This window comes from Centruroides vittatus, unplaced genomic scaffold, assembly GCF_030686945.1.
Source record: "Centruroides vittatus isolate TY-2023 unplaced genomic scaffold, ASM3068694v2 contig_884, whole genome shotgun sequence".
Classification (NCBI taxonomy): Eukaryota; Metazoa; Arthropoda; class Arachnida; order Scorpiones; family Buthidae; genus Centruroides; species Centruroides vittatus.
In genome coordinates this window covers 3,228,552-3,244,423 of record NW_027122576.1, presented here as the reverse complement: position 1 = coordinate 3,244,423, position 15,872 = coordinate 3,228,552, and the positions used below count along the sequence as shown (strand labels likewise).

At 26.3% G+C, this 15,872-nt stretch overlaps 1 protein-coding gene across 12 annotated transcripts in view; it reads right to left on the bottom strand.

The window, feature by feature from the left end:
* The window catches only part of hts (adducin 1-like protein hts), a 106,025-nt gene extending 91,342 nt beyond the window's left edge, over positions 1–14,683 (bottom strand). For 10 of the 12 annotated variants that reach the window (XM_067280524.1, XM_067280528.1, XM_067280526.1 and 7 more), the window contains exon 1: positions 14,395–14,682. The gene's annotated coding sequence lies outside the window, so the exon portion shown is untranslated. Of the gene's footprint in view, positions 1–14,394 lie in introns of all 12 variants that reach the window. The other 2 variants (XM_067280525.1, XM_067280527.1) reach the window with 1 other exon arrangement.
* Positions 14,684–15,872: the final 1,189 nt, after the last annotated feature.

Here is a 15,872-nt window from a genome sequence, read left to right as displayed (position 1 = left end):
TAAGCTCATTATTATGGTAAGAATATTGAAATTTAAATTTGGCGTCATATCTGGGGACCCTAGATTGCGGACTCAGAACTTAATCCTCCAAGGTTGCGTTAAAAAACGAACGAAGATACCGGGGAATTTCCCCGAAGAGAAATATCTGAAGTCAACACTGTACATAGGCCCCCTAATTCAAATTTGTCTGGGTCCCATGAAACTATAACGAGCAACTTTCTGCAGATTGATATCTCGATTCGAACTGTTCTTGCAAAATCATAATAATCTCATTAAATTCGAACCACAATTCCTTACAAAGGTTGGTCCCTTGTAGCTTTATACAGAAGCCATAATAAATAAAAATAAGCAAAAAAAATGACAGTAAGATTATTAATAGATTCTTATGCTATTCCTACAATTAAAAAATGAATATCAACGTATCACGTATTTTGGATTTTTAAAAAAATCCTAAAATTTTTCTTATTTTAGGTCTACCCTAAATAATGAAATATCATTCAAATTTTTAAAAATCACCCAATAAATTTAACTTTGGATATTCTTAAAATGCTTCAATATTAAATTTCTGATTATCTTCCATCATGGCAAAGTCATAATTCAAAGTTACGTCTATTTACAAGGAACTAAGTTACGCTTTCATAACGAAGACGTACTGTACAATAATTTTCCCAAATATACGAGTCTTATAATTGAAAGTGATGTTACTTATATTAATTACATTTGAATAATGGCTACCGACTGGTAGAGATATTCCATACATCCGTTTAAATATAATTTTTAGTGCATGTACGAAGAATGCATTTATTAAATCAAGTGAATTAAATGATTGATTGAAATCATATTTCGATGCACCAGAGAAGGCAGATTCTGTGGGACCGAATATGCTTTCACCGATGTATAAAATTAGAATTTAAATCAATAATTACAAAAATATATGCATTTTTGTCACGTTAAATCGGATCCTTGTAAATTTTTTTAACTATTCAAAAAGAAAACAATTCATTTTTAAATCAATTAAAATGTATAAAGTTAAAAAGAAAATTATGATGAAACTTTATACACTGGAAATATATACTGTATTTGAAATTTTTTAATACAAGTTTTTAATTAACTCCTCTCTTACATTACTCCATATTCCTTTCATTAAATCCATTACATTTCTCGTAGAATAAGTAAGAGTAAGTTACATGAGAATTTATTTTTAATAATAAATTCAAAAAATCCACAAAAAAATAAATAAATAAAATAAACACCACGCCTATTATCACCACATCTGAGTTAAAAATAGTTCTTACAAGTTAACATAACATGCACATGAGAAATTTCCTCGTCAGAAGTATACCTGTTATAACATCTTTCTTAAGGGCACATCTTTCATACATTTAGTAAATCTTTATATTAGACAGTAACAAGTGATAAAAATAAACTATATATTTTATATACTAGAATAAATGATCAAATAAATTCTAGATCTTGAAAGTATTGTAGATAAAAACTAATAAATTACAAAAAAAAATTTGTGTAATAAAAAAGTAGGAATGTAAGAATGAGTCCTTATCATATCTCTGTGCATATTTAAGTGTACAAGTTAAATATCTTATAACTTAAATTGTATTATATGAAATGATTAAACGCTATATCGTAGACAATTAGAAGAACAAATCTAATAAATTTATTGTACTGTATTACAGGAAAAGCAATTATAGATGCTGAGTGATTACTTAGCACCTATAATAGCTCCCAATATATCATTTAATCATTTCATATAATACAATTTGATACGATAAGAATTCAATTTTACATTCCTACTTTTTTATTACATAATTTTTTCTTTTAATTTTGAACAATTGAATAATAGTAAGTGTTCAGTTTGGAATATGACATGGACAATTGAAATATGCTGATTACCTTGATATTTATCTGTATGGAAATACCAAGAAAAGAAATGACGTAAGGAAAAAAAAAACTATAAATGTTTATAGACAAGCTAAAAGAGAACAAATAGTAAAATATATAATATAAATCCTCAAATGCATAAAGCACCACAAAATTTATCTTTCATAAGTAACAGTTTCACCAATTTTTGATTATTTTATATTGTAAAATTATTAAAAATTATTTTGACAAATTTATAATATATTGCCATCTATTGATAAACATTCCAAATAAAAAATAATGCTATAAGTTGTATATAAAGTTAAATTAGCCTCATCACTCACTCACCTCACTGGAGGCAGTATTCTTAAGGAAAAAATAAATGGTTCAGTTACTCTATTATTTATGTAATAAAATAATAATAATAATAATAATAATAAACTATATAATTTTATAAATAATGCATAAAAACAATTATTATTCGAAATTAAAAATCTGCTTTGATAAATGTGAAATCATCACATATCCATAAATCAGTTGGAACAATTACTTGTTAGAAAAACCGTTTTTTTATTCTACATTTTATCTATATTTTGAGAGATAAAGTCTACATCACAAATCACAATTGCTTGATCTTGATAAAAGGCATGTTGAACAATATAATTTTTTTTTTCAAATCATCCATCATTGTTACCATGATTGAATTGTGATATGAAAATATATCTCATCAAATGAAGTAAAAAAAAAATCAGTTAATGAAAAAGAATTAAATTCATTTCAAATGGAGTTTTAAATAACTGCTTATGTGCTTTCAAATTATTAATAATCATAAATATTAAAATCTTGAAAATCTATAAATTCATTTCAGTAAGTAGACATTATATCATCAAAATGATTACATTGCTAAGAATTTTAATAAATCCTGATTTTAACTCTCAAAATGTGAAAAAATAAAGAAAAAAAATAACATTTTTAAAACAAGTTTTTATAGCATAGAAAATTTAACCTTTAATTCTTAATTTTTATTTTTATTTTTGCATATTTAATTATATTTAATTTTTTTTTAAAAGTTTGAATTATTTTGCTATACAAGTGATTTACACTTGTATAGCAAAATAATTCAAACTTTTTAAAAAAAATTTACAAATAAAATTCTTTAGAAACGTATTACCATTATTAAAATATTTTAATAAATTTTCTAATCAATTTTTATAGTTCAAAAATACCTACTAAAGCAATATTAACCCAGAGAGTTAAATTACAATTTTTTAAATCATACTTCAATGCTAGATAAATATATTGCTTTTATTCTTATCATTATTCTACCAAGATATTTTTTATTCTTACAATTTACACAACTTTATTTAATTTTATTCGAATTATTTTATTAGATTTTTAAGATGAAATTATTTTATCTTCAGTTAGTTACAGTATACAATAATGAATTACTTTCCATGAGATACTTTTAATGAATTTATATTAAATATATATTATATGAATTATAATAATATATATATATATATATAAATTCATATATATATAAAAAAATATATATATATATATATTTTTTTTTTTCTTACTCTTTTCAGTTGAAACTCCTTTCTTTAACGTGTATTCAATATGTATTTCCCTGCCTATTTAAAGCTGAGGTATGTGGCAACAATACAAGACATGAAAAATATTTCGTACCGTGGGTGAGAACCAAGACAGAAAAAAAAGGATTCAAGGATCGCGATGATTCGATTACATTCATTCCCCAGCTTAACTTCATAACAAAGAGAAAAATGAACGTCAGTAATGGATACAATAGAAACTTTTATGTAAGTATTAACACGATAAAAATAATATAATTATTAAATTTTATAACCATTTTCGTAAATAAAAGAATAAGAATTTAATAGTAATTTAATTAAATAATAATTTTCAATTATTTATCTACACGAGTAGTTTATCTAGAATTACTACAAAAATATTGACTTAGAAGGAACGTATTAAATTATATTTTGAGTTATTAATTCATCAAAATAATGAATGGTTAATAAATATTATTAATTTATATAAATTGTTCAAACGTTGAAGAATGTGCAAAACAATAAACAAAATATATATATTTTTTTCCTCCAGTAAAATATTGAATACTTCCGATGGAAAAAATTAAGTTTCGCGATTCAACCATATGATAAATGTAACCGCATCGCTTCAATTCTTTTTATTTATTCCAAACTATGATTTCCTATTCTTTCCTTCCTTTTTTAAATCTATGGTTACATCTACAGTTGCAATCTTTTGTTTATTTATTATGTTTTTTTAAATTTAAACTTATATATTTTTACATTAATTTCCCATCTGTTATATACAACAGAGATGATCAGTCAAAAAATGTCCCCCAAGTATTTTTACATTTTTGGACTCGGGGACCTTGAAACGTCAAGGAATGCAAAAACAATTGGGGGTTTTTTCTGTATATATGGATGTTAGTGTGTGTGGGGGGCACGATTTTGTTCACCCACTTTAAAGCTTAATAACTCCCGTGCCTTTTGTCGAAAATTTCTGAAATTTTGCAGGGAGGTTTGTGTATTAGGGGCATTGATGCTATTAAATTTTAGTAGTTAAAGGTCAAAGGGATGGGGAGATAGAAGGGGTGTTATGTGTCATATCTCGAATGGGGACGGACTTAATGATGATTTCATTCGTTATTAGCATTTACAACTTTTTATCAAACTCATCTCTACTATAAAAATTAAGCTTTTTGACATTTTATAATAATTAATAATATAAAAACTTTTTAAAATAAAATCTCATAACAGATGGCGTAACACAATTTTTAACTCTTGCCGGGAAAGTTAAGCAACTCGTTGCTAGATTTATATATATTAAAATCTTTAATAATATAATATGATTTTAATTTGACGCATACAAAGAGTGAAAATGACTGTATGCTGTATCACTAAATATCAATAAATAAAATTTAAAATATAAAAACGTAAAAAGATTATAATAAAAGTAAATAAAACTTGAACTTTATCATCGCATCCGATAAATGTTGCAATTGCTTATCGAAAGTTTTCAAAATCACATTCATACTTTCATTTTCCGAGAAGTAATGTTTCTGTAAATAGCACGATTGTTAGATACCAAATCTCTTCGTGAAGTGTAATGTAATGTAATGTCTAATGTTAGATAAGCAAAGATTGTATTACAGTTCGTTTCTGTTTGCAAATTAAAGTGAACAAAGCTCAAGATAATTTTTCTTTGACAAGAATCCGGTGACAGATTTGTTAGGTAATTCCGAAACATGTTTTAACATGCAAATACAAAAATAAAGAGAGGGGAAAAATTTTTTTTTATATTTGCATGCTGATAAATATAACATTAATGTAAAATGTTTATATTAATATTAATAGTTCAAATATAAATATTTAAAATGGGCCCATCTATAAAAAATACAAGTTAATTCATAAATTCAGTAAATGGCTTCTGTTATAAATATGAAAAAGAAATTTTTAATAAAATATAATTTAATATATAAGAAAAATTATTAAAGTTACAGAAAGTAATTACAAACCAATTTTCCATATTTCATAAATCCATTAATAATGTGAGCTTTCTTATTAAAAAATAAATAAGAAAAATATAAAAATTTTTATGCCAAAGTAAAAATTCAAGACTGCTAATCGAAAGGAAGTTTAATTCAAAACTGGAATACGATTACACGGTTCACCTGATCAGTTATTTTCTCAGATAAGACACTATCCAAATCAATGCCATAACATAAGCTGATAAAACTATGCCACACGTATTGAATTACAATTAAAACATACAACAATAAGTAAATTCCTGAATTAAATTTAGGAGAACAAACCGAATTTAACGTATAGAATTTTTTTATTTGAATCCTTGGTAGGGCTGGCCTCCAAGGCCAATGAAGTGTGATGTACGACGCGACATTGATAAAGCGTTATAGTCAAGGACAGGACCCACAAATAATCTACTACTTATGAGGTAAGCGTTTTAAGGAAAATGGAGGAGTATTTGATATTTAACGGAAAGTCAAGTCGAACTGACCACATATGTATTCATATCAAGATACTCCCTGGAAATGAGGACGTAGGTGTGAAATCCTTTACCATTTTAACTGAATATATTCTTCTTTAACTAATCGCCATTGTATGAATCTAGCGTGTAACTAATGTATTGTATATTGTAACATTACGTATAAATAAACTTAACTGTAAAGAAGATATATTAACCAATACATTTGTATAACTAATTGTATACAGTTGTATAACCAATACATTTAATGTTTTTTTATGTTATAAAACAATTATTACATAATCTTTTTATTGAGTTTCCGTTAAAAACAGTCTAGAAGGAAAACGGTTCGATAACATTAGTTACAATTGTGACTACTTAATAATAGAATGAACTAATTTATAAACAGTACACCATAAATAATTCAAGTTCCTCGAAATGTTTAAACAGCGTAAAGAAAAATACATTATTTTATTAAAATCAATTAGAAAAGAAGTAAAACTATTTTCATTTATTGCTATTAAAATATTTTTATATTTGCAATATTTTTGAGTTTAACAAAGATTCCTCCTATCCAGATTTTCAGGAGGAATCTTTGTTAAACTCAAAATATTCGTTTAAGAATATTGTGTGTTTCTGTAATTTAAATAATTTTTTGAAAGGTGTGTGTATATAATTCTGCTTACTATAATATGTTTTAAATAAAAGCGTTCTTCTTCGATTGTTTATTACAATTTAAACGAGTACAAAAAAGGGCCTTTTTTTTTTAAAAAAAAAAGAAGGCAGAAGAAAGTATCATTACGAAATAAGCAGAGCGATTAACTAGAAATTCTCCCATCTGTAAACTGGAATCTAAATGTATGAAAAGTCCTTCGGTCGGCTGAACTTTTGTTTGTGTAATTTTTTTTTTCTTGTGGTGACGAACTTTACTTTCTTTGTTAGAAAATTACAGTATAAGTTTCATTCATTAACCGGAAGCATTCTTGAATGAAATTGAAAAACACTTAAAAATTTCGAATAAAAAAATATATATATACTGACCTACTTAATTACAGTTTTAAATTATACAAATCACAAGCTTTATTTTAATAATACACTTTCTTTTTTTTTTGGTGCTAAATTACGAAAAACTTTACGATACTTTTTGCCGTGATTAAAAACCATTACTTAGAAACCGAAGACCATTGTTATACTTTTCGATCCAGTAATGGCCTAACTAAAAATACGAAATCACACCCGCAATAAAGAAAAAATTAATCGCTTATAAATGCTTCAATGAACTGTACACGGCACTTCCGTCGTATTCATTTACTTAAAGACAAGTAGCGTGTCCGAAACGCCGAAGTAAATCAGAATTCGGAATTTAAGAAGGCAGAACGTGGGTCCTTCGAGCAAAACAATAAAATTAAAAATAAAAATCTAGTTTCCCAGCTAAGCAATTGGCTGTAGACCATTAGTTCCGGGTCTCCATAAAAGGTGAAGTGGTCAAGGATAATTTTTCCAATCTGAAAATTTTCTGAGTCTGATCTTACTTGATTTTTATTCTCATTCTCAATAATTTAAAATAAGTTATCTATAAATAAATATAAAAAATACATTGATAAGCGTACGAAAAATTCAAAATCGAATTATCAACAGGAAATATGATTATGTTCCAATGACACGCCTAGAAAAAAACAAAGGAAATTGAATTTAGCGGTTTATGAAAGAATTTCCTTTAAAGATTTTTTTTTATTTTTAAATTTTTCTTTATCCACAAGAAAAAAAAACATTTTTATAATAATATTTGATTATAAGATTATAATGCGATAATCGAATTCTAAGAATTTTTTTTATTATTTAATGTAGGAAAATAAAATTACAATAAAAGAAATTATTATCCGTTTAAATATTTAATAATAGTACACTTTACCGTAAAAAAAACTGTAAAATAGAAAATAAAAAACAGTAAAATTTATTTATTTATCTAGTTTAAAATTTACTACAAACCATTTTGTACTTTGAAATGGTTTATTACTTTGAAAATAATAGAGTTATGTAATCACACAGCATAATTTTATGAAATATATAAGTATTGAGAAAGAATATCAAAATCCCAAGAAATTTTTTCAATATACAGTAAAACCTGTCTAACACGGAACCTGCCTAAATGGAATAAATTCTTCGGAACGGAGCGATTTTCTATGTTTAAAAAACAAAACAGAAAAAAAAACCTGTTCAAAACGGAAAAAATCTTCGGTACCGCGCGAGTCCGGTTTACACAGGTTTTACTGTATGTATCAATTCGAAGTAAATTAAATATTTAGAAATAACTTTTTTGTAACAAAAATAAAATATACTGTATGTATTTAATTATATTAGGTTATTTAGTTATGTAATAGGTTAATCGCTATACATTTAACAGTGTTGTGGGCATCTGCCTACATAAAATTCTTAGTATTTATGCCGTATAACAATTAAAAGTTATTAAAACCATTTATTTAGTTTAATTGATTTAATTAATAAATTAAAACGGTTGGAATGTACTGTACATCATTTAAAAATTACATCCATCAAATTTGATATGCCTCAATTGTGTCATGTTGATTTTACAATCCAATAACTTTGTCAATTTAGTAATATTGTTTTTATGTTCAAAATTTTTTACGCTCAATTTAGTATAAAAAACCAAAAAATAAAGAAAAAATCTATGAAAAACTGAACTTTAACAATCCACAAGCTATTTTTAAACTAGGAAATTTTAAGTAGAAGCATTACACAGAATATTTCATTACATATAATGTTAATCAGTTTTATGAAATAATTAATTTGAAAATTAATGATACATCATTAACATTTTCTAATTTTCCCAGTTTATTTTTAAAATTTTCACAGCTAATTATTATGAATTCGATCATCTAAAATTAATTTTACAGATGATTAAAAAAAAGGTACGTGTATGTAAATAATATATTTTTTTAAAAAATGTCAGAAAATAATTTATCTTCATGTTTTTATAATAATCAATGTTACATGATATGAAATTAAATCAAAATAAAATATTTTTAGCGTGTTAAATGGTCCAAAAACTACAATATAATATAGAAAAATATTTCTATAACTGTAGTAAAATATTTTATTTACTACTGTTATTTTTGAATAAATTACAATTTAAAAAATAAATAAATAAATAAACAGTTTTAACTATTATTAGAAAAATAAACATTATTACTACAGAATAAATATAAATTATATTTTTAACGAAAATGCTCCGAAGTTTAAAGGAAAATTAAGTTATTGTAACTGTTAACTTACCTTATATCCTAAAAATAATTATAGACGTTATTAAATGTTACGCGCTTTCTATTTTAAGAAATTCATTTTACTAAAATAACCTGTTAAATGTGTTATATAATTTCTTTCCTTTAAAAATGTTCATAAATTACATAAAATCAATACTTATTTATGTGTAAAAGATATAAAACGTTAACAATTTTTTGTAGTCAAAATTTTTTACCACAAAAAAATTATAGTAAGAGAAGCGGCATAACATTTTACAATTGAAGTTTGTAAAATACAGGATTAGATATTTAATTTTTATGATTAAGAAATTAATTTTGAAGTTTTTAGTTGAGATTCTTAAAGCGATACCTTATATGAAATAAAGTAATAAAGAATTTTTTATTAAATTAATAAATTCGAAGTACAGTACACATACAGTACATTTCTATTTTTATCTTCACCGTTTAAAAAAGATTTTAAGTCCTTTAACAATGTGCATTACATGAAAAAACTAATGTATTTCATATCTGTTTAAAAATAGGCCTCTATATAAGCTTATGTAACGTATTATACACATGAATTTCTCTTTTGAACACGTACTCTTCCTCCAATTTGAAAATATTTTTAGAGATAAGAAAACGGTGTTGTCAGGTCAAAATGGCAGACTTATAAAGGAAAATTGATTGATCCGAGTAGGGCCGGAGTAGGTCTACCTGTTTCGAGAGAGGCAATCGATGAATAGTGGCGACAGTCTGTCCATTCACCTTATATCAGGTGAGATCAATGTACTGTATCTGTTCAAGTCCAGTTTCATCTGAAATGAATTCGCAGAATCCTCGATGTACACTTAAAAAGGATTTCTATAATAGCAGATTGTATTTGGAAACCTTTTTACTTCAAGAAAATGACATTGTGTATAAGTTATTCAATCTCTCATCACGCGTATTTAATGTGTAAGATATACAATGTCGTATATTTTTGACATTTTTTTTAACTTTAGTACAATTGTACTAATAACAAAGTATAATTTTAGTAACTTCTAATCTAATTGAACAGAACCCAGACTGAGTGTCAAAGTCCCAGATTTGCCATATTCGCAAATATTTACATTCGATACATGATCCGTTAATTTAATAATCAGGCATGTAACAAGCGATATCAGATTACATACTAAAATAAACCGACGACTGGACGTCTTTAACGCCTTGTTTAATTTAATATTAATAGAACAATCAGAGATATTGTCATTAATTTACAAAATCAAACGATCGTCAGCCTCAGGAGGTTAATTAATAATCAGCACCCCCTTTCGAGGTTGGAACTATATTTTAAATCTTTTTATTTGAAAATTTTGTTTATATAATAAATATTTTCGAGATTTCAGACGACATACAGGATTTTCAAAGCTGTATATCAAACCTTGCACTCCCTTAAGCTAATAATGTACATGACCTTGAGTTAATTTTGCTTTTTTTGATAGTGCAACCCGCGGTGCCATTAATGGAAACAATTAAAAAACATCTATATATTATCAGCATTACATCGTAATTAACTTGTATATGTGTGTGTGTGTATAAATAATATATATATATATATATACACTGTTTATATAGTATATACGTTATCGGGTCTTCAGTGGATTTATTTTGGCAACGATCTTTTTCGGCAGATGATAGGTGGCAAAGAGAAACTAGATACACTGCATCTTTTTGAACCAAAATGTTTTGCTTGTTGGCACCTAGGCAATGCGTTATCCTAATTTAAAAGAGAGAGGGAAAAAAATCTCAATTCATGCAGGGATAATTCAAATTATCGGTTACGAATACATTTTCCCACGGTGTTTCTATGGAAACCAAATAAACAAACTGTAGGACCAACAGGTACTGTTTTAAGCAAAGTAAATTAACCAACACTTTGATTTGATTGAATTCTATAATACATTTATAAGAAGTCTCAGTTAAACAGCAATTATATAATACAAGAGCGGAATAAATTGAATTATTCATCATAAATTTCATTAAATTCTTACATTTAATTTAATTTTTATTACAATGAAATATCTTATTCGCTCCTCATTTTAATTTTAAAAACGTTTATTTACATTAATAAATTTAACTTAAACGATTATAAGTTACATATTAGGAACAACATCTAGAATCATACAGCAAATTTCATTTTTATTCGGGAAATATTCTAAAGAAAATTCTATTCGGAGTTTAGATTTGTTTTTTAAATGACAGAAATGTCATTATCCGAAGCTCAGCAAAAAGTACGGAAACGTACGGAGGAAGTATAAAAATTAACACTGAACAGATGTGGGATAAACTTCTATTTAAGAATTGTAAGCCGAAGCTTATTCTCTACGTATTTACAAAATTCGTCAAATATTTTTCTCCGAGTTTTACCAATATATAAACCCCTAAAATCCTATTAAAGTGAAAAATTCCTAATCCATTTCCTAAACTCATATTTATGGCGCCAGATGTTTACACAGCCCTTTTGAAGTGACATTTGAAAATAAATTTCAAGCAGAAACCCAAATATTAAATTATACACACAAAACAAATCATAGAATATCCTATTAAAATTGTTTCCCCCCCTCTCTATTTTATAACCTTGATGTCTACATATCTATATTTAATTAATTATTCCATTTAAAATCATAATAACCATTTCAAAAAGCGATTATTCGACTGAGTACAATAATTAACAATTGAATCTCGAGTGGAAATAAAAAAAGGGGGATAAAATATAAAAAAGCTATAAAACATGCTTTCAAACTCTGTATCTCTTAATAAGCAAACTAAGATTGAGTGCCAACTCTCTAATTATAGCAACAGCACTCAGAACATTGGCACTTTCTACCATTTTACAATAACGTAACTTATAGGATGACGTCACAATCGCAAGGCCGTACATTCGCCACATATTTTGCAGTTAAATCTAAATAACAAATTAAGGAAGGCGATTTTTTTTTTTGAAAAAAAAAGAGAGACACGAATCAGACACGGGATACGGCATTGATTAGGATAGTATTTAGTCAAATAGTTGCATTTCCCCACTCGATCAATATATTTCTAGCCAAAGCGTCGCCTACCGAAATCGTATTTATGGATGACATCATTCAGCAAGGCGCAAGCGTGAAACCAGATTTTACTGTACTAAAGAATCGGTATAATGGGAATTCTCCGACGGTTTTCTGAGAATTAAAACTGATGTAAAAATTAACTTAACGTTAAACAAAATGACGCCCTAACAAAAACCGTATTGAAAACTGTTTCTTTATGATGGAGAGATAGGAAATAACGGTACTTCATGTGTCGATATTGTCACTTGAACTAAAAATATACTGTTTAAAGGATGTCGAATTATCGACGTTGGATATTTAAATACGGATACGGGGGACATTCATCTGTTCTGTTTCCCGCATCCAAGTTAATAATACTGTATGTATTACAGTTGTACAGTACCACTGTAAATAGGCAATGAAGTAGCGATTCTATCACAATATAAACGGTATATACGTTCAGATTACATATAAAACATTTAATTGGTCATTTTAAAAATTTGAATAATACTTTGAACACAATTAAAATTATAAATTTTACATAAATCAGATTTATTTTACCGATAATTATTATTATTAAAGGTTGTATGATAATTAAATGGCAATTTTAACAAAACTTTTTTAAGAAAACTAATTAAATTTCGAAAATTATTGAAGATTTAACATACATAAATTAAATTCCATTTATGTAAATGGTATGGCTTGATTTAAAAAAAAAATGTTTAATTGAAATTTAACAGAAAGTATTAATTTTCTGGTTTTCTTTTACAAATTAAAATGACTTTTTAGAATTTATTGATCCAAATCATAACCTGATTTCTCCTCCAAGAAATTAAATAATTTAATTTAAAGAATATAAAAATCAATCATAATAATAGTTCTGTGTAGAAAGTATTAATTAATTAATTATTTATTAGTAACGCAGCTTGAAGAACTAATAAGCTAACTTAATATAGTACAATAAATATACATTAATCAATTTTAAATATGTAACAACATAGATTATTTTCAAAAAATATAAATAAGACACAACAATTTTAAATTGCTTACATATAATATACTTGATATTTTTAGTGGTTACAATTTTTTCTTTGTTAATCTAGTGAATTGTAAACTAAAATATTAAATTTTGTATTCAACACATTAAGAGAATAACTGTAATATAAATTTTTATCTGTTTACTATCCTATCTGATAAAAATACCATTAGAATCTTGACTTAACATCCCAAATATATGAAAATATATTTACTTAATTTATATAACTCAATAGAATTTATTTATCTTTATAAGCAAATTTCAAATATATGTTTAGAAAGAAAATATATATACATATATTTATAAACTGATTTAAAATCCATATAACCTATTTCATATTCTTACTAATAATAAAGAAAAAAAAATCATAGCTATTATTATAACTACTATAATCAAATTTCATTTTTCCTGTAAAATAAAAATTTACATACTAAAAACTAAGATAGTATATTTATATATTAAATTATTTCATGTTTTCCCCTGAAAGTATTTATATCCATAACCCACCAGGCATTGTCCTATATAACATATTAACAATGTATATGTTACGTGTTACTAAATGATGCGGACAGGATACAAACTGTATTATTAAAAATATTAGCAAATCACCTGTACTAATGATGAAAACAAAATGAATCAAGAAACATATAAAAAAAATAATTAACAAACAAACAAATTCATATTTTAAAAACATGATTTCTGCATCTTAACAAGAATTGATCATTATGATCTTAAATTAAACAAGCATTGATCATTACGATCTTGAAATAAGCAAGCATTGATCATAATGACCTGTGAATTAAACAGGCATTGATCATAATAATCATCAATTACAAGGGATTAATTTAATGCATTAAAACAACGTTTATCTGCATTATATTACATTAATTACGGCAATGATTAAGACAGAATTTTTTCCAAGTGTTATAAATAGAAATTTGCATAAAATAAAAATTAAACAGTAGAATTAAACACACAAATTATATTATTTTAGAAGGGATTACTAAACGCATATACGTTACGTCTATTGCTTCGATTTATGTCACATATTATTATTTAAATGCGATTTCGGTTTGAATTCTTGTAAAGGTACTCGAAAATAAACACAGTACTTCAAACTTACCACCAGCTTCTCTGTATACTTTACAAGCGGCCGCTCCTCTCTCTCCCTCTCTTCTCTCTCGGACTCTATCAGGGTGCGGCTGCAAACGAGTTTCACTATTATATTATTCGCTTAATCGTTCACTTTAACATTCGTAGAATCATATTTCGATCTTAAAATTTAACTAAAATTTTAATCGAAGCGATCGTTAATTACGATTTATTCTCATTCAAAAATGCCGGCCCGTTTCGATCACATTAATCACGCTCTTCGAATATCGGGGATAAACGCCGCTTGATCTACTTCGCTCTCCCAACATTCCGTTTATTGCCGCTTCACTCCTTCACGCTCTTTCGCGTTATTGGCTAGTTTATTTTGTGAAATTGTAAATTAATTTCGCACGCGTTTTTATTTTCTTATTAATTTTCTCGACTTATCCGTATTAGATATTTAAATTATTTTAATGTTAATTAATAATTAGATTATTGTCTTATATTTATTAAAAGGTGTTAAAATCTGTCACCAGATGGCAATGTATTCGTTAGTGATAATTTTTTTTTTAAAGTAAATAAATAAATTTGTGAAAATTAAATAATTTATTAGTTAAAATTTAAAATTATGTTATAATAATTAGCATTGATTTTTAAAGTATATTTAATTTTTTAAATATTAGTATTATCATATAGATGGAGACAAATATTATTTAATATCTGCCATCGCGTATGGGAAATGAATATAGAAATATATGAAGACTTTCGAATAAATTTACCAAATGTTTTTCGTAATTTCCTACAAATTATATTTTAAGAAAAAACTAATCAAACGATACTGTTGAATTTCAATCAGGCTATAATGTGGCTAATTAATATTAAAAAATATTACGTAATTTGGACAAAAGATAAGCGGTTAAACTGCCATCTTGTATTAAATTTTTAATTAGAAATAAATAAATAAATTTAGAATATTTTAATACACGATGGCGGCTTAACCGCTTACCTTCAACTTACGCAATTTTTATTGTTAGCAGCATTTTTATATTTTTGTAATTATAGCCATAATTACAGCTCGATTAAAATCCGACATTATTTGATCATTATATGCCGAGCTTTCTTCTTACTCTTTTCATCCCGACAGCATTAAAAAGGTCTTTAAAAACCTTTATGGATTCGGCCAGGCCCATAATGGGACGGCCTCCCGAAAAGTTCCTGAAGTTTTTCTGACCCGTCTGGATTCGATTCCGGGTCCCCAAAACGATAGGCTGCCACCCTTACAACTCGGCCATTCGGCCGTCAACATATTTTGCCATTCTGGAAAACCGGGTTCAATCTGAGTGGAAAATCAGATTTTATGAATACAGATGAATACAGTATATCTTAATCGATACTAATTCCATTTAGATTCAAAACGGCCGGATGGCCGAGCGGTTAGGGTGACAGTCTACCATTCTATGGGGATCCCAGATCGAATCCGAAAGGGTGGTTTGTCCGGATACGTAGAGC